The 25,363-nt window shown below is 37.0% G+C and overlaps 1 long non-coding RNA gene across 2 annotated transcripts in view; it reads left to right on the top strand.

Annotated features, from left to right (window-relative positions):
* Positions 1-25,363, top strand: part of LOC143215912 (uncharacterized) — a 234,547-nt gene that overhangs the window by 175,972 nt on the left and 33,212 nt on the right. Inside the window, exon 4 of one of the 2 annotated variants that reach the window (XR_013010478.1) lies at positions 19,126-19,177. This is a non-coding gene — a long non-coding RNA (uncharacterized LOC143215912). Of the gene's footprint in view, positions 1-19,125; positions 19,180-25,363 lie in introns of those variants that run through there. The other variant, XR_013010479.1, reaches the window with a different exon arrangement.

Below are 25,363 nucleotides of genomic sequence, written 5' to 3' on the forward strand. Positions count from 1 at the left end.
CTTTGGCAGCGGCTGGTGCCAGTTTATTGCTCCTCGATGGATCGTTATGTTATTGCGTTCGAAGGAGGAAATTCGCCGGCATTCTCCGCTTTCATTTCTCGCATTTCCCAGACAGCTTTCTTCCCCCTAAATCGAGTAGGCGCGCCCAATATTGCCCAGCCGTAGTCTCGAACAGAAAAATACGTTAGTGTGTGGCCCGCATGGTATGTCTCGATGAGTCGATTACAAATCGATATGATCGTGCGAACCTAATCTAGAAGGTGTCTCGCATGATCAAATAGTTTTCCTAGCGCGAATTTCACACTTCCAGACTATCTTTTTTCCCTCTCGAGGTAGCTCCTTCCACTTTAATCCACGATCTTTCGTTCCAGAAAATTTCACGCTGGATACGTCAAGCCTGCTAACGAAGATGATCTCCCCGTTAACATTTCCCGCCGTTGTTCGAGCCGTTTCCGCAAGGATTTTTCCCCTCGGACTTCCACGTTTTCACGCCCGAGTTTTCTATTTTCACTTGGTACACACCAGCTCGAGAGAATGTTCCGCCACGTTTGACGGAGATTGGAATTAGACTGACGCTTAAATTAATACACCCACTGTTCATACTGACATTATTACTCTACTTTGTGCTGGGCTTTCGATTGTGTTCCTTTTTATTAGCTCGGGAGATATAGATTATTTCCAGTTTGGTGAATCGATTTCACTTCGCAATGCTGGAAATAACGATATCTTAATTATGCATTCGCCGTCATTCGGAATGACTTGTTGCTAATTAACGGGTATACCGAGCGCGTTCAATCATTGTTATCATAATGATTGGCATCATTAGTCATGCATATATTGCATAAAATGATATTGTGAACAGAGAAAATTTAAATATGTTTAATTAATAACAGGACATTTAACATGTTATTTATAAAATCTAGATAGATCTCTTACAGAGGAGTGGATCTTGTTATTTTCAACAAAAAGGAATTCATCTTTAATCTTAAATTGCAGTTTAAACTGCGGTGGAACATTCTCTTGATCTCGTTCGCGATTTTTAAAGAGCATTTCCCGCCAGGAATGGCACTTTGTATTGGTATCTAACATCCTCATTCCCGCCGTCGAGGAATTTACAGGTCACTGTTATCTACGTTTTTTTATACTTTACGATCGAACCGTTACGATGATCTCCGCTCTTCGCGCGTTATGAGATTCAATTTCGTGCTGTTCGCAGAGTCGTCGCGACTGCGTTATTACCATCGCCGCCATCGCGCCACGGATTAGCGGTGGATTAAAGGTATCGGTGTCGCACGGTTAGAGGACGCGAATGCTTAGGGTGTACCGCTTAACCGTGGGACGACGGTTTACTTCGAGAAGCTCTGACTTGTAGTGATGCCTCTGTCCACTATTTAAAACTTCATTTGCCGAGCGTCGATCTTAAATGTCTAAACTTTGATTCTAGAGAGAAGATCAATATGTAATGAGTAGACTGCGGATCTTCATGCATTTATGAAGAAATTGATCGGGCGAAATATAAAACAGTAAAGAGATTTTAAAAATTCAAAGATGTTGTAACGTTGCTTTTAATATAACAAAGTCGTTAAGGGATGAATCAATTTTTTTATACTATTCCTGCTTTCCACAATCAATGCAAAACATTTTTATTTTGCATAAAGATCCGCAGTCTAGTAATTAAGTGCGATTTCAAGAATATCTTCTTGAATTTTGACAAAGTAACACATTTTTTTACGTGTAATTTGAATGGTATCAGGTGGTCAGTTTCCCGGCGGGGTTATTTCTTGGGATGTTTGATTTTCTCGTAGTTTTCCAGGTCGTCGATGGCATTGTTAAACAACCACATACAGGTTGAATCACGAATCGTGATCAGTAGAGATTACTCGGTTAATTACAGTAAGGAGCATAACTGATTCCACACACTTTAAATCAGAACAACTTTTTTTATGAATGGATCAAACGACTTCAATTTCTTTGTAAGGCTAGAAGAATTAGTTTAGTAAATGACGTCTAATAAATATGTTGAAAAAATGCATTTGGACGGAATTGTGAAAAACGATAGTAAAAATTGATTTTTACAACTTTTTTAGCTGGGCCAATCACGAAAATTCGAAATAGATGTGTCTGGTCAACTGGTATAAATTATATACGCACTGAAAATTTCATTGAAATTAGTTAATTGGTTTGCCAATTATAAACGATCAAAAGTGGTAATTTCTAGTGTACCATAAAGTGGCAAGTTTTACCATTTTCGATCGTTTATAATTCGTAAACCAATTAACCAATTTCAATGAAATTTTAGTTTTTATACAGGGTTTGATCGTTTATGATTCGTAAACCAATTAACCAATTTCAATGAAATATTCAGTTTTTATACAAAGTGTTTCGTCTAAAACAGGACACCTAAATATCTCTTCAGGTTATTGTGATGCAAAAAATATTTGTTACGTAATGTGCATATCATGAATGGACCAAATATCTGGCACGAATATTTTTTTCCGAAGGTCATTTTTTCAGAGTTATCAAGGTCATCGATGTTTTCTGATACATAACTACATATTTATTTTATTGCACCGTGTAACTGATCGAAAAATACATTCAGATATTGATAAAAACATGACCTTGAAATAACCTTGATCTTCGAAAATTGGTGTTCCTTCGCGTGGTCCTTGAACTCCGAAGATGAAGGTCCAACTTAAATTTCATTTGCGAAGCGATGCTCTTTTTAACCGACTAATTTGTCTGCATATTTTTCTACTTGAAATAACGACAGACTTCTTACAAGTAAAATGTTTCAAACTAATTTCTAGCGTAACAGGAACGTAAACCAATTTGACGATTCGTTAAACCATTTTTGTGCGCCGTTTTACGAACGATATCGGTCGTTTTTCCATCATGAAAATGCACCATAAACAGTCATTGGGGGTCCCTTTATGTGCGAACTGTTGTCGGCGATCGCGGTGCAATAACAACGGAATTATTGTAAACAACGTGCCGCTTGCTCGCTGCACAATGGAACGGCTCGCCAAAAATCAACAACAAAAATAGATTTCACAGCTCTATTTACATACAATGCATATTGCGCTCGTCGCGTTGCGTTGATGTAGCGGCAGAAAATTTCACCACCGGGACGATGATCCTCCCTCCCTACTCTCTTGCTCGCACTTGAATTACTTCCGTTCTTCCGTCTCTTCATTTATATTTGCATTCCGCGCCTACAACTTCCAAACTGACACATCGACCCGCAACTTGTTCGGGAAAGACCGATTCAGTTTGAAATAATTCCGCAGGTTTCCGATAATAGAGAAGTCACTCGTAAATATCATCTGACTTGGATAAGGTGCTATTTATGCAGCTGCAGCTCTCGATAGTGTTCTACGCTACAATTGACTTTAATCTCATTTCATTTCCATTCTACAAAAATTGTTGATTAACCCCTTGCCGTACTTTGACGAGCCAGACTCGCAATGAAGGTTCTTAACAAAGTCTAAGAGATATGAATGTTACGCGTTTAGGTGAAATAAAATCCCATTCGTTTGTAATCAATGTTTAAGCATTAACACTTTACCTACCGGAAGCCTATCAATAGGATTTTCAATAATCGTGCTGCAACAAAAGAAAGCATAGAAAATTTCCTTTTACATTGCAATCTTAAATGAAACTTTTAGATGACGTTATTTTGGGTGGCTTGTTAGTTCACAATAAAAAAAAAACGCGGTAAAATTGCTGTTGATATTGAAGGTTCCATTAAAAAGTGTTGAGCCACGTAGCACAGATTTTTCAAAATTATGCAACAATCACCGGTCGGTAATGTGTTAAAATAAATGTAGCCATACAAAAAAATGTACATTTTCTTTTGCCTTTTACGAGATTTGTGTGCATTGAGACGTTCTAAGATCATAAAAAGAAAAACATGTAAATCGAATTACTGTTTCTATGAAATGTAGTATAACTAGGCAGATATTTTTGCCCGATTTCTTGATCGACTTCCAATTAGTGTCAATTTCGAGAAATACTACTGCCACATATATTATAGTTAATAAAAGTGATCCGTGGACGCGAATGGCGCGGAAGTTTTGACGGATTGCTTCCTCGACAAGCCAGAATCTCTTCGGTCGTACGAACGAGGTCGCCGTGTTCTTTTCGAGAAGTTGGTAAATTAACTTTCACCGTAAGAAATAAGAAAATTTGTACCTTCCCAACTTCCTCGGCCGGCTTTGTCGCGCAGAGACGTCGGCCGGTAAACTTTTTCACGGTTCTCTGTCGCGCATTTTCATTCGAATAGAAAGCACTGCTGGCCGTGCGCGAATAGTCCGTCGGACTTTCAGAGAATGTGTTCCAAAAATGTCTGGAAGCGGATCCTCTCGATCCCGCTGATTACGAGGTTCGAAGATGCGCGAGAGGATTTATTTTGATATTCTGACAAGTCGCGATTTTCGCGCTCGCCGGCTGCCAAAATCGCATTAAAATCGGGCTAAACCGTGCAGAGAGACGCTGGTGTCATGAAAATGATGTATGGCCCGCGTCCAGAAGTCCGGCAGGATTTAGGCTCCGATTCAAAATCCGCTTTTCCCGGTTCGCGGATTCGTGTCTTGTTAATTGGTGAGCGGGGTGTGCACTGCACTATTATTATTCCTCTCGCGAGACGCGTGGGACTTTCTATTTCGCGTATCAACGTGTTATCTTTCAAATAGACCTAACACGATCGAAAAGATAATAAAAATTGAGCACCACTTTATTTCCGAAGAAAGTTTAACCATTTAATCCGGGGACAAAATATGTTTATTTTTTTATGAAACTCTTTTAACGATATATTTGAAAACACGATGTACTCTTTGAACCTTATTTACTCGTTTAGTGCACGATACAATAGAATCTCCATTATGCGAACGAATCATCCTCGCCATTTCATTTTGTGGCAAAATGATAAGGCACCGTTGTACACACACAACATTTCATATAATCAGTGGAAACGAATTATATTCACGGATGAAAAGAAACTAAATTTGGATGGTCCAGATGGATACAAGTTGTATTTCCATGATTTAAGAAAGGAACAAAGGGTTTTGAGTCGTCGAAAATGTGGTGGCTGTAGAGGAGAAATGGAAATAAAATTGATTCAAGGCCGTATGAATAGTGCTGGCTACTTTTAAAGAGCAAATTGGAACATATGCTCGCAGAATTGCTGGCAGAAAATATATATTTCAGCAAGATAATGCAGCTGTGATAGAATGTGAAGATAATGCAACAAAGATATTTGAGGTGATAACGTTAGGTGACTCACCCTGTATATTATATTATGTACAGATGAACGTTCATTGCTAAAAACCTTGAGGCGCCTTATCGTTTTGATCACCAGTGTAAATGAGCAAATTTGGGACGACCAAATAAAATAGAAACATGTGTGATAAATAAACTGCGGATCTTTATGCAAAATAAAAATTGTTTGCATTGATTGCAAGACACAATACCGAAACAAGCATTTCTTTCTTCGTTTAATTATCTAATTAAACTGAATCCAATACGCTGATGTCTTTAAATCTTTTTAATATGTCCACTGCTTTAAACGATGCTTGCCCATTTTTATCATAAATGCATAAAATCCGCAGTCTAGTGATAAACATTGTTCTGTTTAGTAGTGGGAATTTTTCGACCTAGAGGAAGAATAGCGACGGTCATACACGACGCGACAGTCGCATGGTAAATAGTGCAGTGTTGTGCGCCATCCGGTTTCGATACTGCCCGCGATGCACACGCTCCACCACTATCAAATCCGTTCAAGCTCGTTTCGTTCGGTGATCAGACGCGGACAAGTGAATCACGAACCTGATACCCGCTAAAAATAACGACGGATTGTTAATTATCCGTGGAGAGGGGTGGGGCGTGGCGTCGTTTGTTTCTCGGAACAGCTGTTCGCCGGATGCTGTAATGCCAAGAGTCGAAGCGTGGCAATGACAAAAGGTATCCCGATTGACGAATGCGTGTCCGCGTAATAGATTCCGGTAATTAATCTGAACACCGTGTGCCAAGCACGGTGATTGCCGGACAGGCAATTAACAATACCATCGTGTCAGTGTAGCGCGTCCATAACCGAAGAGCGATGTCTGACCCTGGACCAGGCTATCCAGCATAATCGAGAATTTCGGCCCACGCTCGCGACTAATTTAAACCTCTCCTTGACAAATTACATTTTCTACGGTATCCCATAAGCGCGATATCTTCACTTCGAAAATTATCATGTGTTTTCTGATGCGCGTGAACGAGGTTCACATCGTGAAAATATGAATGAAGATATTTCACTCTTATTGTTAAACATTAAACTATTGTAAATGAGGGATTTTTATCGATCGAAATGTTTGTTTGAAACAAACTTTAGTAATGTTTTCCGGCGCTCAGGTTCGATCAAATTCTACACTAAATATAGCTATGTTGTATTATAGAATATTATAGAATATTATACAATAGAACTTGGCATTTTGACGTATTCAAACCCTGAAACGAAAACGTTAACTGATTCAGATCCGAATCGAAACGTTTTATGCCCTACAACATAGCTATATTTAATGTAGAATTTGATCGAACCTGAGCGCCGAAAAACATTACTAAAGTTTGTTTCAAATTAAACTATTGTGTTTATGTTGAAGTGAATGATTCCGATCATTTTCGGAAAAGCAATGCGAACAGGGTTATCGTACTTGATTATACTCACGAAATAAAAACAGGAACCTCGATGTACGAAAGCTCAAGCGAAAGAAACAAGTGCAATACTTGCGAACAAGCAGGCAAACAATTGCTTCGATCGACAACTGTAAAAACACTTCTCATCGAGTTAGTGTGCGGAATCATAAAAAGAGTGAAGTACATCGTCGATGCGAATGACGTTCATTTATGAAGATCGATCGTGTACAATGGCTCTCATTTTTCGAGATTTCCGATATTTTCAATATCCTAATACGCTCGCCAGATTTTTTTTCACCACCTCTCTCTCTCCTCCTCCTTCCGACAACTTTCCAATATTTGCAGCTACCACCGCGTTCCGTATTCTCCATTAATTTCCAAATTGATAGTATTCCGTTTTATATGGATGATAATAATTTCTCCCACTTTTCGCTGCATCGACGTCTTCAATTTTCCGTTCCGTATAAAAGGAGTTTCCATTTAATTGAATATTAAGGACGTATAAATCAATCTAATGTAAAATACCATAAAATGGAACAAAATATAAAACACAATGAATACAAGAAATGTGCAATAAAAGCGTTTTAATACGCCCACCATCTTGCGAACGCGAGTAGTTCGCCACGTTCCACAGAGTGGGGTATTTGCCCGATTTCAGCGACCACAGCTAGTTATGTAGCTAGTGTATGTAAATAAGGTAACAATTACTAATAGGTGAATTCGTTGAGAAATGAAAGCGGGTTACCGGAACTTCAACTTCCGACAAATTTCACTGCTTAATGGGTACATGAATGGGAAAATGAATGATGGGAGATTGTTCCTCAGACATTCAACTAACTCACAAGCCACAAAAATTTTACAATTTATGTAAAATTTTAAAAATTGAATTTTGACCGCTGAAATCGGGCAAATACCCCACTGTGCGTTCCCCTGAATCCGGCGAAGTTTGCAAATCGTCCCGGTTGCTCAGATTCCGGGAATCCGCAAGCACTAAAAAATGTGTCTCGATAATTATCTGAAATATCCCGTTTCCGGCGATCCATCGTGCGGCTATGAATTAATGGACTTCCGGCGCGCGCGATTGTCGGAGGAAATTCCGCTGTCTTCCCACCACCGCGGTGCACCGCGTCGCGCTTGCACGGAACGTTGTCTCGTACGAAGATTCTGGAGGCTGGCGTATATATAACGGAGAGCTGGATATTTCCCTCAAGTGAATAATAGCCAATCGAATAGTCATAGGTCATAATAAAGCGAGCAGTTGGTCGTGCCGGTGTTAGCGCCTCTTTAGCGCACATTGCAGCTTACCCTCGAACTCGGGACATTCGAGTTACAACGCGCGTGTCACGGATGCGCTGGGTCGCTCCGACCCCACTCTGTAAACATTTTCCAAACGGGTGCATATCTTTACAGTCAGCGGCAATATTAAGTGGTCACTCTTAGAACTCGCAAAACTTTTTAAAAATTGGTCCAAAGGACTTGAATTTTTTTGAGATGATAGACCGACTAGTTCGCTTGAGAATAAGTAAACGAAAATTTATTGAGATTGCAATTGGTAGGAATCATACAAAATTTTAGAAATGATGATTTGTCAACTTTTTTATCTGAGCCTGTAACGATAATTGAAAAAATGCGTTTTATAGATTTCGGTAACTTATATGCATACTGAACATTTCATCGGAATCGGTCAGCATCGCAATGAGCTACATACGTTTAAAGATGAGAGAATATTGTTTGCCTTGCGATCTTATTTTTCTTTCGTAAATGCAAGGATCTATTAGACGTTTCTCGAAAATGTGTTTGCATTTCTCAAGTTGCATTTACAAAGTGAAGACGTGGAAAGAGATTTTTGCATTTGTTACAGCATTTCCAGATTGTTCCAGATTTGTTCTGTTAGAAATATTAACATTATAAATGTTTTTCTGAGACACTTGTTTACTGAACTTCTTTAGTGAAGCACATGTTAAATGCAATTTTCTCATTAATATAAGGCCATGTATGCCAATTGCGTTTAGTGCTCGGTGGTTCTAGTGTTAAGAGTAGGTTAATGCTCGGTCGACCCCACTGTCCAGAGCATGTTCGCCTCCGTTTGTTTGCACAATAACAATAACGTACGATCGAGATGAATAATTGTTTAAACGAAAGCAATGAATAATTTGGTTACCCGATCGCAATCTAGAGAAAATAAATCCCGTACGAGACTTATGGGAAACAACTCGCGGTGACTAATGGTGTTTCAAGATGGAGGTGTTGTAATACATTGAACAGATTTTTACCGACTGCAGTAAATTCGTTTATTTCTGAAATTATTTGGTTACCTCTGTTTTCTGCGTTTTTCGCTATGCATTCGTGCTCCGGTGCATATGTCATGCATATAAAAAGTGCACGGACTTGTATGTTAATTTAGAATAATCCGAGAGATAGATACAGTCAATCCTCTGTAGTCGCAAAACCCTCGGGGAGGTTCGTTTGCAAAGTTCGTAGATGTGGACATTATCTTTTTGAGCTTCGAACTTCAAAGACCGAGCCGAACGTGGCGAAGGACAGCGCGTGTAAAGAGAAACCGCGCGCAGTCGACTCTCCGCGTCTCTTTCTTTCCCATACGCTGTCCCTCCTCGCGCTCGAAACTTTCATCCTCGATTAAACCACTAAATACAGTTGAAATTATATCGTGTTTGGTCTTATATTAATCAGTAAAAGGCCACAAATATATTGGTGAAAGTTCCATAAAAAAATAAGCAATAATAGAAAAGATTTAATATTGGTGTTACATTGTGAGGATGCGCGGGCCTTTGAACTGTGCCGGCGACTGCGACTCTTCGCGACTATGGAGGAGTATAGTGTTTCGTCCCGATCAACTTTGTACAAAGCATCCTAAATTTTTCAAGCTCTCTCGATGGTAAGCGAAACACCTCTGGAACTTTTCTCGGATTAGCTTTGTTAACTTGGCTCGACGCGAGGCGAAAGTTGAGCGTGCCGCGCGAAGTTTTTAATCGTAGTTCGCGAAGATTATTAATTTCGGGGCGAACCTGTTTCGCGCATAATGCGTAAACTGTTGACGTGCACCGTTACTTGTTGCTCGGCGAACAACAACGATAACGTATACCGTTTTCACTAGTTTAAGAAAATTTCATAATTACAGGCAATTCCGTCGGGCAATGTTTAATTAAACTGATCCGTACGAATAAAATTCTTGAAAATTCAACACGGGATTGGTCAGCGAATTATATTTATTTTTACAAAAGTGTATAACGGCGGGTGGGCTCAACTCAATTCGCTTGGCACATTGTCCCCGTCGCTTTATTTCTGTATGGCATAACTGAAAATCGTATTTGCACACGAGAAAATATGCATTAAAATGTACATCGGAAATACAAGCAATACTGGTTGTTCTTAACGTTCGCGTTTTTCATCGAATACCGATATCAATTATTTAGTCTCGCCGAAAATTATACGTAGTCATTTTTATTTTCGTGCGCTGTAACCACACAGCTGCGGAGTTTATTTAATTTCTCCGTCGTCGTTGGTTTACTTTGGATTACAATTTACGCTCCGTCGAATTTATTCCGTGCAAAGTTACGCACGTTTTTAACCGGCAATCTCGTCAGATGAGGGGAGGGAATTGAGGGGACCGCGTCACGTGACGGGCCAGTAAAAGAAAAAATGTCTGAAAGTACATTGTCGAGACGAGATTAATGAACGAATTAAAGCAGACGATATTTATCCCGGAAATCCACATAGAATCGCAAGTTAATTAAACTGTTGCAACAACAAGCGGATGTTAGATTAGTCTCGAACATCCGCAACGTTATCCACGTTGGGAACGAAGTGGTAATTGCTGTAGAAATTAAGCAAGTCAGATCCACCGTGGCCTGTTCGAGATTTAGCGAATCCAGTTACTCGACAAAGGGACATAATCGTTTAGCATAAGGTCAAAAGTTCAGTCCATTTCAGCGTGCACTTGTAGAACAAATCAGGGATTAGAACGTTTCAGGAATTTCGCTGGCCAGCGTTTGCGCTTCATTCGCATGAAGATCCAAAATTCGGAGAATTGGAACGTGTTCAAATTTATTCTCATTAAATGTTAGAAACACTGATCATTATTTTGGTGATAGTGTTTGAGCACTTGGAAAATGTCTGTGCTTTAAATTTACACTCGAAAAATGTTCCAACATTTTAGAAAATGATAAAGGATATAAAAATATTGCTAACTTTCTCTGAAACTTCTACTGCTTTTTGTTACACTAAATAAACTCTAGAAATAATAATGATTGAATAAGTGACCGAAGTCTGGTGTAATTTTTACGTAGTATCGATTTTTTGTACGGATTTTAAATGTTTTTAGCGAGCAAGAGTTCGCGAAGCTCAACGAAATGAAAACTGTAACTGAATCGCGTATTTATTTTATTCAACTTTTAATGTTAAATTGACTGCAAATAGGTGGTGATTAGCGACCATTCGACCGAGTTAATTGACACAGAAAAGTGAGACTTTTCACCGACTGATGTCTCTCATCCCTTTTTTCAATGTATGAAAATATTAATAAGCATTTTCCCTCCCATTTTGATGTTATTCGTGCATTATTTGTTGCATAATAGCAATTCTGTTTCATTCTCGTGGAACATTGTCGGATACGACCGTGCCAGACTTCCATTCTTCGAGTCGTTACAATATAATATCAAAATGCACGTCGACTACAGAGCCAGGTACCATAAAATTCCACCGGATTGAAGTAATTTACCCAATGAAACAAAAACTGGAAAATTAATTCGCACATCTCGCAAATTTTAATTAAACCTGGTGCAGCCAATACATCAACGCGAAAATTAATTTTCAACCTTGGCTAACGAAACAGTGAACATATGATTTCATATTTACCAGAAATTTCGGGATTTATTCCCAACTGTGCACATTTATTTCTAAAGAATTTTCGGTATGAATGCATCGTACATTCGCTTTATGCGATTAAAAGCTCAATTGTCGAGTATTTGGATCCAAATCTAATTTATATTTTTCACAGGCATGCATTACTTGTTATATGTTTTTAATTAACTAATTAAATATATACATTGCAATAGTTGATTGAGTTCGATCGAGTTTTCTCATTTGTGATCAGAAGAAATTCGTAATAGAAAATACGATAAAATAAATAATAACAAAATAATTAATTTCCCATAAAACCGACGCAAAGTGATAGAACTCGTATTTGTAGCGACAAATGTTTCCAATCGAGCTGAAAAAAAGGATAGTAGAATTTCGAACAGTGCAAACATCAGGCTGTGAACACAATCCAAACACGCGACGGAAATTGTTCGCACGAGGAAACGAGATCCAAGCGAAAACACGTAAATGATTTCACGAAGGCTATCGCGTGAACGAAATTCGCGGGGCCAGCGGGTGGGCGTTTATGTTTTCGCACTAATTGATACCGGAGAGCACGCGAAAATATACATATTCGAAAAAAGAAAAAACAATTTCGGGGGTGGACCACCTTTATCGTAAAAACAACCGGAGTTTTTCCATTTTTTTATAGTTTCATGTTTTAAACGATTTTTTCTAGTTTGAGAATCAAAAGAGTTGTTCATTACAGACGTTTCAATTTTTATTAGCCATTTTTTTTTATATTTTGTTGTGAAAAAAATGGAGAATAAAGTTAAGAGTCGCGTAATAATATCACAGAGGGATCCTTGAAAAAAATTCCCGAGAACATTGTTAGATATTCAAGGTAGAGGCCTCAATGGGAGGCCGTTGTCGAAATGTCCGCCATAAAAGCTGGCTTGAGTTGAACGTATCTCCGATGCAGCCGCGTTTTCGCGTTAATCGGCCCGATTATCGGCGAAACTTGTGCCGATTCACGTCTATGAGGCTTTCACGGGAAACGCGCGACCGGCAGGTTTCGTTGTTTCCGGACCGATTCCGTCCCGGCCGTGAAAAATCCGATAATTAGTGACCCTTTTTCGCCCGTCCGCTATCGAATGAAAGATTTCCGTGAAATTCTGCCCGAGCCCTGCACGAGAAACTCGAAATAATTGGGATTATTAGGAATTGATAGGAAAAACTTGGCAGAGACGCCGAGCTTTCGAGATTGGTTAGATTGCGACTGCGAGAAACGTGGGAACTGATCCATGAAATGGGATCAATGATGTTTTTTGTAGCAGATTTATACCGTTTCTCTACATGTAGATTTTCTATTTCTCATGAACAGCTCGTACTACGGCGCCAGAGTTGTGCAGAATTACAATTGAATTACTCCAGAATTATAATTACAAAGTAATTGAATTAAATTGTAATTCAATTATGTTGTAATTTATAATTCAGATCTTCAATCAATTAAATTACAATGTAATTCGTAATTGCAATGGAGCACAATTATAAAATACATTGTAATTGAATTATGAAAAATGAAGTAATAGGCAAGAAGAGGTTGAAAAATCCATGTAAAGGATTACACCTATCGTCGATTACACCACTAAATACAGTTGAAATTATATCGTGTTTGGTACCATGTTCCATAAAATAATAATGAAAAATAAAGAAGATTAAATATTGGTGTTACATTGTCAAAAAAAATGATGTCACTGAGGGAATACTGTTCGTGCAGAACACGGCTGTTCGACAGTAAACCCGCGGTTACTCTCTCTGTATATGAAAGAAAAATATAAAAATATATCGCAAGTTCTTCCAAGTTCTGGGCTATAATTTGGAGAGCTGTATTTTTATTATATTATATTTCAATTATACTGTAATTCAATTATATTGTATTTCAATTATATTGTATTTCAAGTATATTGTATTTCAATTATACTGTAATTCAATTATAAATTGCATTTAAATTATATTGTATTTCAATTACATTGTGTTTCAATTACATTGTGTTTCAATTATATTGTATTTCAATTACAAATCTGATTAAAATACTTAGTAATTGAATTACAATGTAATTGAATTAGCACAACTCTGTACGGCGCGAACCTAACATATCTAATATACCTTTTTATAGACCACGAAAAGCGAATGAGACCCTCTTCGGTCACCAGACACCGCGGCGCGGGCACGTTAAAGGATGAATGCATTTCATAGGTACAAGTCGAGATTGAATGCATAAGGTTAGAGGACAGGCGGCGCGGCATACACGAGAAAGACTTATCAAAATGGAATTCCGTCCGGAAGCGTAGGAAAAGTGGCTTTCGTGTCTGATGGAACCCCAACAGGTGTTCACGGGCTGGAATAGTCGGCATATAATGCCTTTCAAATCAAGTCGGAAGCTTGGATTTTCCGCGCGTTCGCATGCAAATGCATCCTTCCGATGGACGGATCGCGTGTAAACATCGCGCGAGCGGATTATTCGCGTGTTACGGACCTGTCATCGCTGCTAATCGATTTTTCCTCGGCCCCGCGCAAAGTCACATCCTCCGACTTGCTGACTCAGACGAGACTGCTACGGTGTATCCTGTTGCCATTTTTCTAAACAGGATTTTCTTTCTTTAACCAGTTTAACCCGTTGACGTACGTCATGCGCTTACATGCACGTTGAAGTAACATATTTTCTAACACGTTCACCACCACCATTTGTTTTCTATCTCCATTGCTAAAACTGTGTGCATCGTGCAAATACACTGAATAGAAATTCAAACTGTCTCATCAGTTTGTTACTCCCTCTATCAGTTGATGAGTTTAATTTGTCCCATAATAATAGTAGCAAAAGGAAATAAATCTAGAACGCAACATTTATTATCAAAAAACTAGATTAAATTAAACAATAAATGAAAAATATTACTCCTAATTTTTTTTTTATTTTGAGTGTTCAGATAGTTTCTGATAGATCCATTAACATTATTCGAGCCATCGTTCTTCATTGCTTCCAGCATCACTTGGTTTTTTTTTCATCTTTTACGATAGGTTGATATTCAACTGGAATGAAACAATTGATTTCGATCAGCGGATGAAATTAGAAAAAAATAGTTATAATTCATAATAATTAAGGTTAACCTAAAAATTGAAAGATGTGTCAAAGCAAATGACAGATGTCATGAAATATTGATTTTGATTGAAGGATTTAATTCACTTGCTACTACATATTATTATAGGACAGAAGGAGTAGTTATTAAGGACCACTGTGGAGTAGCATTGTGCACATTGTTTCCTTAAGTGCCGCATAGCGTCAAGTTATATTTACATAACTATCGTTGCACAACTACGTAGCTATTTACTGTATAGATATATACACAAAATACATACAATTATGTGAATTGTTAACTAGCTTGCATTGTTATATTTCGTTGGGTAACCCTATATCTTTTCAAGGTACTGATTTCCTTGATGTCATCTCTCAAATTGTGTCTTTCACAATGTCTTTCATAATGTAATGACATCCTTAAATGTCTTTCTTCGTTCCGCCATTGCATCCAGAATTGTCTCGTGGCGAACTGGGATGATTTTGTGAACATAGTGTTTCATCGATAGGAAAATACATAAAAACATTCTGTGTGAATTATATAAGAAGCTGGAGTTCACTTAACGCTAAACCTACCGAGTCTCAAAAGTAACTGGTGCATGTTCCCTTATAAGAATGACAAGATTGATTTTATTTAGACATTGTGCGGCTCCTATTGTAATACGTGCACTACTAAAGATATTCACTAATTTATATTATAATTTGGAATTCCCTCTCAATTTTAAATTTTATAATAGCTTTACTAATCTATACAATCGTGTCCTATGAAATCAGTTTTATTACTTTTCTAATTCCCTCCCAATTTTAAATTTTATAATAAATTTACTAATTTATACTATTATAATTTAAAATTTCCTCTCAATTGTAAATTTTATAATAAATTTACTAATTTATACTATTATAATTTAAAATTTCCTCTCAATTGTAAATTTTATAATAAATTTACTAATTTATACTATTATAATTTAAAATTTCCTCTCAATTGTAAATTTTATAATGAATTTACTAATCTATACAAATCGTTTCTGATGAAATTAGGTGTATTATTTTTCTGATTGTAAAATAAAAAACCTGGAACCAGTCATTTTGACCGGTGTTGGTAGGTTTAGTGTTAAATTCTTCTGATGTTTCCACTGTTTCGTATTTGAAATGTATAAGATCCATAGCCAATTATTATTATCGATATGTTTTCGTTTCATGCATTTCGCTTTTAATACCACTCCAGTCGTACCAATTGATCGAAATGCTGTATTTTGGTAAATTGATAGCAACGTAGCTAATCAATGAGCGCAGCTATAATGCAACAAGGATTTTCCGCCTCATTATTACCGTCTCGTGTCTGAGATATGTGGCCTCGGGGGAGGAAAAGAGTTCAATACCGGTTCGCCGGAGGAATGTTATTGCGAGCGAAAACCGAAGAAATGAAGACGCCACGTCGAGAGGACACGCTCAATGTCGAGGTCGACGCGAGAGCCATTTTCTTGCGTCGTCGTCGTCGTCGTTGTCGTCGATCTGAGAACGGTTTTCGCCACGTAATTGCCGGGCAACCCTTTTACTTGCTCCACCCTCAGAAATTACTTGCTCATCGGACGGTCTTGATGGATTCTATCGGCGTTCTATTCCCCTGCGGTTACTTTAATCGAACTTGTTAAAAAATGGACACGTGTGCCGTATACCTCGAACGCGAGCTCCACGTCCGTCGTAAATCTAGCAGATTGAGGCTCTCGTGTAATTACATTAACCCGTTGATTTGCCCTTGTATTAATTGCCCATTAACACTAGGTTTACGGAGGTCTAGAACTTATATTATTTTATAAACATAAAGAGAAAGGTCTATCCAAATTTTTGGACATTTTTCCAATAATATATACCACAAATATAAAAATATAACATAAAGAGAAAGGTCTATCCAAATTTTTGGACATTTTTCTAATAGTATATACCCCAAGCAATATTTGGTAAATAATTCCTCAGGGAAGCATCTTTACAATCTTAAGACATAATCGCGAATTAAGCATATTAGAACCCGTCATTTTGACGGTTCCCGTAAACCTAGTGTCAAGTAAAAACATTTTTAATCCTCATCTGTACCTTGTATATTGATCTGATATATTTTCCTTTTGCATTTGTTAAAACGCGGTGGTTGAAATGAAAAAATTACATCTCTTTATGATTATTTTTCGATGTGGAATAAGAATATAAAATAAAAAATATGGGTTTCCAATTGAAAAAATGAAGTTGCCCTTCATCTGCCCCTTACAGAACCATTATGGAAAAATGTGCATAGCGCCATTAAATGTGCCCCTTCATATGAAGAATATTCTATATTTTTTCATATTCCTGCTGGTTTCCGTAATAATTGACTGTCTCAAGATAAATGGACCACCCTGTATATTCTCTAATTTAAAAGAAACTTTATTTAGGACTTCACGAAGTACAGTCGTAGCACATGTTCACATTTTAGCCCCACTAGACACCCAAGTATGTACTCACTTATTATGCACGTTTCCTTTAATAGTGGATTATATATTTGTTTTAGGAAATACCATGAAACTACTTTGAATATCCATTCCTTGCATGCTATTACATATTCGTTCACATTTTAAAGGATTCGAGGTTCAATTACGAAGTTTGAAGTATCACGTGGACGAATTCAACACGTGTCGTAGACGGAACAGAGAATTTCCCTCGCCAGATAATCACTTGTAGATACTTCGAGGTCATTTCCACATTTCTATAAATAAAGCTTCCTATAATACTGTATAAAGTCCAAGGTAGCACTTTCTACAATCGTTGGAACAGTCTATACATAGTCTTTTATGGTCTATCGACAGGCATATGCACCTGCGATTCGCGTCGCATTAATCAAACTTCCAGTAAATAAATGACAAATCTTTTTTCTGCCTGTTGGAATGTTATACATAGACGGCGTGGAGCAAAAATACCTTCATTGACATTAACATTGTTCAACATCGGAAGATCGAAGTATGTGATAGAATCGCTGGCAATGGCATTGCATTAGCAGAGTTCATATGTGAACTTATGTAAGCTGATGCAGGACGTTTCTATTGTGAACAAACCATGTATACTAATGACTTAATCATCTTCGACCAGATCTGTAAGAATAGCAATCGCGTGTCGAGGGATCATTAATTGCTAAACATGTTATTTTCGTTGCTCTTCCGTTGATCTAACAAATTTACATTTTTGGATACGTGTAAATGTCTACGATTATCTTTCATTTTTGTGGATAGTTTCTGTTCGTGTACATATACTATACTACAAAATATACTTGAGAAAAATTCTGAGACAATAAAATGTTATGTTAAATTCTAGCAAGAAACTGAAATCAGACTTCTGAGGAAAGAAATATTAAAACCAAGCAACAATTCAATTCTTGTCACTAAAGTTTACATCAGAGTTGGGCAAAAATTTTATTGAGATAAACAACCACTTGGAAAAAAAACCCACTTTATTCGAAATTTTTATTTAAATAAAATTTTCGCCCAAGTCTGGTTTACATACACGCTGAATAAGCGAGTGATTAAATAATTGCACGAATATTATATAGCAAGAAGCGAATGTTCCAGCAACTTTTTAAGAGAAGTTATCTCGACAATCCTGTCCCCATCAGTACCGAAGCGATTAAACGAGCGCGATCGATAACAGCGCCGCGCCGGCGTCTTTAATTTAAAATCAGTTTAAAATTCTCAATGTGTTCGACGCGGGAAATGGAAGGAAAAAAGTCGATCTTAGATTAAAAGATCCGTGATTTATGATTGCATATCGTTATCTCTCGGCTGCCTACGGGGGAGTATAATAATCTAATAAAAAACGACGAACTCGTCCCGCGACAGACGCGATAACAATAAAATATCATGCCTCCGAGAAAGACGATCCCATAAGGATTGACGTTCATACTAGGGTCGTGTTTCGATAGGTTTCCATAACGAATCGTGTGATATCCATCAACATTTTGCGAAGACGTTTCGAAACACGTTTCCGATATTTTGTTAAATAAATCGCCCTCTCCAGACTTTCGAGACGCGTCGAAGCTGCCGTAATTTCTACGCTTTTCTGTATTCTTAAAGTCACGCGAAAGAATTTCAACGATTTACGATTTAATTTGCAATTCTACGAAGAAGTAATTGAAGATTTTTATCGGAGTCACGTTTTCTGCAAATGCAGGACGAAGAAGGAATAATAATATTCCCCTGTAGAATTATCGGGGCAGATGTGCAAAGTAAACATCGTCGTGATACTTAACCTCATTTTCTTATTGTTTTCACTGAAGTTTTATTTTCTGGTTAAGAATAATCGTATTTCGTAGACGATAATTATTGTCATTTTTTTAGTTATACAATGTTCATGGTTAGACTGTGAAATTATATTTGAGATTATAAGGAAATGTATTGTTAATGACATTCAATAGCAATATCACTCTATTTTTACTACATACATTACAATTTGTCGAAAAGATTGAATCGTTTTTGTTACAGAAAGTTTACGGAGTTTGTGGGCGCTCCTATTTTCACTACAAGTCACGTTACTGTAAGTATAAAACAATTAATCGGTGTTTTAATGAATTTCTTCGCAGAAAAATCCAGAAAATACGTTCCAGTGAAAATTCTAGTCGAAATTTCACGAGTTTAAAAAGTTCTTTCTACTGGGGGAAAAACCAATAAAATATTTAGCAACGGTATAGAATTGTACTCGATATTTCATGAATTTAAAAAATCTCTCGTTCTCCAGAACACATAAAACACGTTCAGCAATAGAACAAAATAATTTCAGTCGAAATATCATGGCTGCAAAAACTGTCTTTGCTGTCCAGAACATCCTGAAAAAGCTTAGCAACGAAATGAAATAATTCCAGTCGAAGTTTCTCGAGATTAAATAACGCATCGAAAACCGGAGAACAGTTTTAACAATGATCTAAAACAATTATAGCTGAAATTTCATCGTTTTAAAGTATTTCTTCTCAACAAAACCGAAAAAATGTTTAGCAATAAAAAGGAGAAGAAAAAATGCTCAACAAAGAAATCAAAGAATTCGAGAAGAATTGTAACATTCACGTGAAACAATTCTGGTTGTTTCTCGAGTAGAAAAATTGGTAACATTGACATGAAACAATTCTACCTGAAATTTCTCAAAGAACCTTCCGTTTCCAATAAAGCCCGAGAAAATGTCCAGCAACGAAACGGACTGATTCGGAAAATTACCAGCGTTCAAAACTTTCCCATCACGTCCAAAGTTTTGATTTTTCAAAGTTCATCGTGTTCGCAGTAAATCCCCGCGCTAATTCTCATCGCGGCAACAGCATTACTTCCACGTAATAGATTGGTACCTGTACTTAGACGAAAGAGACGTGCACCAAGTAATCCAATCTGGCTGTTACTCCATCAATGTGCTCTCCGAGGTGCCATCGTACGTTGCGGGATCATTGTCGGGCAGTGTTTTAGTGCATTGTGACACGCGAAATTAGAGACTGTGCCCCCATCATCCGACGCTGGATCTGGTGCGACCAATCAGATAGTGCCTTGGAGAGTTTAATTAGTTAAAACGACACCGGGGCAAACGAAATCCTTATTTGCCATCCGCGAAACTGACTACTACGCTTTTAATTCTGCTCTGGTAAAGAAAAATATTAACGTTGTCATTCGAACGAAGTCTCGCAAATTTTCTAAAGATTCTTTTGAAGGGATATTTTTGCTATTTGGACTAACGTACAACTTTTTCTGATCGTAATGATTAGTTGATTTGTTCATGGTACTTGAAACTACAATTATTCATTTAAGATCCAAGTACAAAACGCAATAAATGTGTGATGGTATCGGCGCACAGGTTCGATCAGTGATAAACACCAATTAGTACAAAAACTCAACGTTTCGATCCTGATGTGGATCATTCTAAAAAAAAATTTTTGAAAATGTGAAACACATTTATTAACAAAATTACGATCGAAAAACATATTGAATTTATATCATGGATGGCGAAACATTTACAAACAACGAAAGTATTTTGTTGAGAATGATCCACATCAGGATCGAAACGTCGAGTTTTTGAATTAATTTGCAAAAGTGCTTGTGTTTATCACTGATCGAACCTGTGCGCCGATACCATCACACATTCATTAACAAAATTACGATCGAAAAACATATTGAATTTATACAAAATGCAAGCCTGCACAAAAACCGATAAGTGTCTTGGTTTTTTAAAGTATTAAATAATTTTTATATACGACGAAAATAGAGCCTTAGCTAGATTAGAATTTGGCCCGTTCCCCCACTTAAGCTCAAGGCTTGGGTAGTGGGAGAACGTACTGATCGGTGGTGGGAAACGTGTAACAATTTGATTGTTTACTCGCACAGTTTCTTATTGTGCATCAGAGTTGGCCAAAAATCAACTAATAATTAAAAATGACTAATAGTCTGATTGATTGTCAGTCAAAACTCAGAAAAAGTCAGATAAAACTTTTTGATTAGTTAGTCATAATTACATGGCACTAGTTAGTCACAACTCTAAGTAATCGTTAGTTATTGCTTATTAGTTATGATCAATCATTAGTTAGTTTACATGATCAGTCATCAATCTTACGTCATCAGTAAACCGCGGATTTTATGCAGTTATGACAAAAATGGGTACGTACAACATAAAACAGTGGACGTATTAAAAAGATTGAAGGCCACCAGTGTATTAGTTTCAGCTTAATAAGATAATTAAAAGGAGAATGAAACTTTTATTTGGCTCCTGTGTCTTGCGATCAATGCAAACATTTCTTATTTTGCATAAAGATCCTCAGGCTAGTCATCAGTCACTATTGTGCGATTAACATACATTAATATGTATACTTAAAATATATCGGAATTTGCAGTGACCAAACGTGTCATAATCTGTATTCTATAAGTTTATAAACTGATAGGATATTTTTTTGTTATTATTATATCTTATTTTAACTTGTAACCATTTTTAGTCATTGGTCATAGAGAAATTCTGATTGCGTATTTAGTCATTAGTTATGCCATTATAGCCAGTATTCGCTATTCATCCTGAATAAAAATTTAGTCATTATTCATTAGTCATTACTAGACTGCGGGTCTTTATGCGAAATAAAAATTGTCTTCATCAATTGTACAACATTGGGGCCAAATAGACATGTAATTCTTTCTCTAATGATATTAATTAGCTGAAACGAGTACATTGATATTGTTAAATCCTTTTAATCTGTCCACTGTTTTAAATTGTACGTACTCATTTTTGTCATAAATCCATAAAATCAGCAGTCTAGTCATTACGCTGAAATACTTATTACTCATAGTCACGCTCAAGTATTTATTTAGTCATTAATTATTAGTCACTTTTGTAGAGCTTATGAATCATAATTGTGACTAGCGTTAGCCCAACTTTGTTGTGCATCAACGAAAAAAATTGTATACGCATAACCTTCTGAATTCCCGCGATATTATTTCACCATTTTTCGCGCGCCACGGAAAAGTTAGCGAACAGCTCCCCAAGGAAAAATTCGCGTGCGAGATTCGCGGCCAAAAACAATCTCAAGTACGCTGCAACTATACGAACTGCAAAATCGACGGAACTAATAATTTTAAGCCACGCTGAACCGTATCTTCCACACTTTCGATCAATATAACTCGTGTATACATGTATGCATGTAGAATACACACGCCGAGAAAACTCGGCAACTTGGAAACGTTGTTATAGCACGTGCAATGTTCGAGCATAGTTGAATCGATCTTCGGAACTTTTATTGCGCGATACCTTTGTTTAATCGTTATTTTTGCATCCCCGCCGTCAGAGATTCCAGTTAAATGGAAAAGTTCCTTCGCTAAGATTCTTGCCAGCGATGTAATCTCCGCTGGAATTGGTGTGTAATATAGTTACAAACAATGGATATTGAAAACGGGAACTTGGGAATGCGGTTTTTGTTGTTCCTGCGTTAATCTTGAATGATTATAAACAAAACTCTCTCTCTCTCTCTCCTCGGTTGGATCAAGTTTTTTACGAATTTATTGCGACGTTGTTGGCAAACATTTCATCCACGTTGTAAAAATCAGAAATTCATATTTAACGTTCATAGAAATTGTTCGATAAAAATGTTCCGTTTTCGAGATGGGTATTATCCAAATAATTGAGCACATTTTAGAACAACATAGCTGCCTCCTGAATTTATTAGACTAGTCCTTCTAAAAAAGTCACGGCAAGCTATTCAATTTTCAGAGTGGTTTTGCACATATTCCGTAGCTAGAAAAATTTGATTAGAGAATATATGAAATTGCTGGCTTTCGAAGCGTGTGCACAATTTTTTAGTGGGCAGCATTCGAATTCTGACAATGGACAAAAAGGAGAATAGAAATTCATCGAAAATTGAATTTTTGCTGGGCGATATCTAACAAAGATTAATAATAATCTTTATGAAACTGATGTAGCAAATGAAATATTTAATTTTCAAGATGCCATGGAACAGCAATCGTAATATACAGCAAGATACAGTGGGTGTACAAAGTATTCGTACACCTTCCAAAAAGTAATAACTTTTTTATTATTTGTACCAAACGAGACCTGATTTTTTATAATCACTTAGAAGCATTGGTTCACGAAATGATATGCGAAAAAAATTTTCCAAAAATTATAATTTGCAAGGTTACATGCAGAAATAAAAAAGGCATATTTTAGAACTTTTTTATTTGGGTCCGTAATCAAAATTTAAAATATATGTTCTGTAGATCTATGTTAGTTATGCACATGCTGAAAATTTCATCGAAATCGATTAACATGCAGACGAGCTAGAAGTGGTTAAAAATGGTGAAACTCGTAGTTTTACACGACTTTTTATCAGTTGCTGCTTAAAATCCACAGAATCGTACATCTTTCGATGCGTGTCGTTTTTTCCTGCGTCAATCGATTTCGATGATATTTCCAGTATGTGTATAACTAACATAGATCTACAAAACATATATTTTTGCTTTAAGGGCCCAAGTAAAAAAGTTGTAAAAAATGCCTTTTTCAATTTTGCATGTAACCTTGTAAATGATAATTTTTGGAAAATCTATTTTCCATATCATTCCGTAAACCAATGCTTCTAATTGATTGTAAAAAGTCAGGTCGTTTTACTAAACGTTTTACTAAATTATAAAAGTTATTCTCTGTTTTAAATGGTGAACGAATACTTGCTACACCCACTGTACATAATATATATATAGAATATATTGTAATATGTAGAGAGTATGTTAAATAGAATAAAATTTAATTTATCTTTTAATTTATTTTGAAATAGTAATTTATTTTAAGATATATGCCCTCGCTTAAAATTCATTCGGCTTCGGTACTTTTCCACGGAGGTCGCTGCATCACACATTTAAAACCCATATTAATTTGATTAGATAAAATATTGAATCGCTTGGAAGCATCTTGAATATTTTTCGAGGAAAGCGGTGTGAATGTTCAATTGCTCTATGGCACAATATGCAGATAGGAGAATGGAAGGTCATCGGTAATTTCATTCCACGGTCCGAATTGATCCGGTTATCACGTCGAAAGAAAAATTCCCGCGGAACGACGGTTTTCCGGTCTGACGGTCCTTCCGGCGGCGTCTTGCATAACCAACGACGTCGCCGCACGGATATCCCACCGTCTCAAGGTATCCGCGTTGAATCCATTTCCGGGCCATCGGGCGGAGATATTGCGCTCCTGGCAGTCATTAAATCTACTCGCGGACACATACCCGCGATGTGGAAAAGAGAATAGCGATTTTTGAATGTGTTCTTGGAATTCCACCGAACTGCAGATCGATCTGTTTGTTTTTCCGCGTTATACGCCCTTCTATCGTCCTGCGCACTTACTATGCAGCACTTCCGCGAAATTCGCCATTGACTTTTACCCGTGATTCTTAATTTAGAAGGATTCTTCAATAGTGATTTCGTGATCTGTTGCGTCACAGAGGCTAAACAGGATCGTTCGTAGTAAATCGATAGGCGATTTTTCGGAATATTTATTGGAGTTAATTTCTTGGAGATTCTTAAATAGTGATTTCGTGATCTGTTACGTCACAGAGGCTAAACAAGATCGTTCGTAGTAAATCGATAGGCGATTTTTCGGAATATTTATTGGAGTTAATTTCTTGGAGATTCTTCAATAGTGATTTCGTGATCTAATGCGTCACAGAGACTAACAGAATCGTTCATAGTGCAGTAAATCGATAGGCGATGTTTCGGAATTTATTTGAAGTTAATTTCATCATTAATCTCTGAATATTCCTGAATATTTGAGAAGCTGTCGAAAACTCTGTGATACCAAAAGCATCTCTATTAAATTTTACCTAAATTGGCCAGAATGTTCAACGACACATAAATTCTTCAACTAGCGCGCTCCTCCATTCAGTAAAATAATTAAACCACCGGCTTTGTGCAGAATTTCGTTAAAATCTAGTAAAATGGAGGCTGTCGATCAGAGTTTTCAAACGGCCGCCGCGGCTTTATGAAGAATTTCGCTAAACCTGACATTAAAATTGACTAAAACGGAGTTCACACGTCAGAATCTACATTGTTCGTATCTAGTAATCGTTAATCTTTATTAATTAGTAACCTCGTCAACGAGAATTTTAATTGCAGTCATTACAATTTGCATTTGCGATTTTACTCGGTTTTTAACCGGTGAAAAGTGTTAACAATCGACGGTTCATAAAAAATATTGAATAATTGTCTTTTCTACGGCGTTGACATT

Source organism: Lasioglossum baleicum, chromosome 14 (assembly GCF_051020765.1).
Source record: "Lasioglossum baleicum chromosome 14, iyLasBale1, whole genome shotgun sequence".
Taxonomy (NCBI): domain Eukaryota; kingdom Metazoa; phylum Arthropoda; class Insecta; order Hymenoptera; family Halictidae; genus Lasioglossum; species Lasioglossum baleicum.